We start from the raw sequence: 3,292 nt of genomic DNA on the forward strand, positions 1-3,292 counted from the left end.
GTTCTATTAATAAAAAATGGAGGTCTGAAACCATAGTAACAAAATGCTCAACAGTAATAATTTATTTGACTTAATAAGTTCTCTCATATCTACAAATGCAAATGAGAGAAATAAAAATATGAAAATAAAAATACTTTCCTTCAAAATACTTAATTATTTATAACCAAAATAAATAGAAATTTATACCCAAGAAAAATACAATTAATTTATTTCAAGATATTAAATTATTTATAACAATTATTCTGATTCCTTCTAAAAAGAATCTCTTGAACATAATCCCATGGACTAAATTTTAAAAAGAAAGAGAAGCAGGTTATTAGGTAGTATTTAATGAAATGTTGCTGCATGCTTCTCTTGAGATCTAGTAGCTAAAACTAATAAAGACATAGGTAACAGACATATCAAGTTAAGTTGTTCCATTAAGCTACCTAGGTAAATGGGTAAATAATACATGTCACTAAAATGGTTACTTTGCTGTTATAATAAGAGAAAAAAGAATAATGAAGGGATTATAGAATTTTTTTGTTGACTGGACCTTAGAAATTATTTAATAAGTCCTTGTTTTAAAAAAGGGAATGGAGTGGGAGGTAGTCACATTAAGGATATGTTTATCAGGAACAAACAAAAACATATTTTAACGTATTTTAACTCTCCTTGAAATCGGATGAATTTGATTCAGAATCCAACCCTGCAACTGCAAAGTTCTTAAACAAGCCATTTAACCTGTCTAGGCTTCAGGTTATAGGTAAAAAGATATTTAACCACCTCTAGAACGGTCAGTCTCATAGGATAGTCAGCTTAGATAGGATACTCTATCGGAAGATGATTTATAATCTGCATCGCTTTCCTCCAATATTGGTTATGATGTTGAAGCCCCATGTCATGAAGCTATTGAAGAGGCAAAACCAGGACTGGAAAGACAAGTTTATTCCCTCTCACTTCTATAGGTTTGGCTTGGGCGTGGCACGGCTTGGATCCCTGGGGCTTCTTATGGGGCCATGTGGCCCCAGAGTGCTCACAGCTTATGGGCTAGTCTGTTTTGGCTATAATTGCCCTTTCCCCACAGTGTACTGTACAAATAAAAATGCTTCCTCCTTATGAAGTTCCAGAACAAAATTAGAGAGCAATACGTTTTTAATATGGACTCCTCCCACAGCCTCCCTAATGGTCCTTCCCGGTCATCAGGACTTGATGCTTTGAGGTAGAACACCCACAGAGTTCTGGGAAGGCAGTTGTACCGACCGGAGGCAGACATACAGTACACACTGGAACCAGGGAGGGCCTCCTGAAGGTCATAGAAATGTCCTTCCACCTAGTGCTGTGGCGATTGGTTAGTGATGCTGTTATCTGAATTATGGACACAAGTTTCAATTTTCCTTGGAAGTTTTAATATGGACAGTACAATTTACTGTACATTTGTCTGTACAGTAAAATGCCAGTGTGCTTTGAGGCAGATTAAACCAGCCAAAGATTTTCTGCCCAAGTTAAAAAGTACCATAAAATCAGTGAGAAGGTTAGACTCATGACAGAAGTCTTTGGAGCCCTGGAGTCACCAGTAGCAGAGGCCAGTCCTCTGGAATTACAAACTCTGTGTTCAGCCGCACTTGGTGAAGAGGTGAACAGCTCCACCTTTTCCCCTGGGGGATACAGGTAACTTTCTCAAATAAAAACAGAAAGTAAGTTCCATAAAATCTCTCTTCATGGAGTAAAGATGGCTGATCTTGGAGGACATACTCATTCAAAGAGACATCAAAAATCCCTCCAGTGCCAAGTGATTGAGACCAAAAATACCTTAAGGGCATTTCAAAAGAATGTAGAATGTCAGAGGGAAATAGTTAATGGTCTTGGAGAAGATGTCCAGCTTCAGGAAAGCCTAAAGCTGTGTGCCCAGGAAGATGCTAAATGGTCAGGAGTGGCAGAGCTGAAGGAACAGAAAGAAATGTTTGAAAACGTCAACACATAAGGAGACAGGTTGGGAATGATAAAGAGAGCCAGTTAAATTCCAGGACGGAATCTGTGCTGAACGTGATAAACTGGCTTGCTCTCTTTATAAAAGATTACATGCTGATGGCAACAGAAAATTAAAAGAAAGGGTGAATCAGAAAATGGAGGCCAAGATGATCAGTCAGGTGTCTCCCTGAAGAAATTCACTGACGAAGTTAACTTAAATGTTACCTTTAAAACTTTCAAGAGGAGGGGTGCCTGGGTGGCTCAGTAGGTTAAGCGGCCAACTCTTGACTCTTGATTTCGACTCAGGTCATGATTTTAGGGTCCTGAGAAGGAGCCCCCTGTGGATGAGCCCTGGGCTCAGTAGGGAGTTTGCTTAAGGAATTTTCCTCTCTCTCCCTCTGCCCCTCCCCCCACTTGTGAGCTCATGCGCACACGCTCTCTCTCTAAAATAAACAAATCTTTAAAATAAACAAAAACCTTACAAGAGGAAAACAGGAATATTTGTAAAGTACACGAGGAAAATCAAATGCATGAAATAGCTATAGTTCAACTCAAAAGTCTCCAACCAGAGCGGTGTGAAAATTCACAAAGTGAGGTTCAAAGGCTTCAGCTGAAACCCCAGACACTCCCGAACCATATCCAGGACATCTGTGAAATGCAACTGCATAGAAAAATCAATGGGGGAGAGAATTTAGTGCTTAGAAATAGAGGAGAAACTTCGCAAAGGGTAGAAAAACATCAGCCCTAAGCACCAAACCCTTACCTCCTACTGGAAGATGGCCAAATACCTGGAGGGGTATTTGGAGAAAAATGGAAAGCACCATTCCTCCCGTCTAAGGTGGATTAGCTCCATGAGAAAAATAGCTCAAGAAAGTTGGTTGGCAGTTCTGTTGACTGAGATAAAGCCCAAGGGATCTAAGGAAAGAAAATTTTCACGACAGGCAAAAATGGACTGATTGGAATTTTAAATCCAGCCTTTTCAAAGGGACGCTGAAGTATCTGCTATTCACATGAGGCCCAGGGCAGAGACCCAACACGGTCAGACATGTTTGCATCCTCAAGTCCCCAGGGAGCAAGAGGGGTGGGCTGTAAGGGCCCTGCATGGAGGATAATGTTCCGGTTTGAGTCAGGTTTATAACAGGGACCCCACCCCCAACATCCACAAGCACAGTAGGATACTGGATGTGTTTTCTGTTTAAATTCATGCTCAGTGGTGCCGTTTTAGTTCAGTTTATTTAATTGATGCTACATTTGCTCTCATTGAAGTTTTATATAATTATTTTAAGATTGTGTTTCCAGAATATAAATGGCTTTAATGTAATTCTTTTTTTTTTTTTTTTTT

Source organism: Leptonychotes weddellii, chromosome 12 (assembly GCF_054177405.1).
Source record: "Leptonychotes weddellii isolate Sample4059 chromosome 12, ASM5417740v2, whole genome shotgun sequence".
Lineage (NCBI taxonomy): Eukaryota > Metazoa > Chordata > Mammalia > Carnivora > Phocidae > Leptonychotes > Leptonychotes weddellii.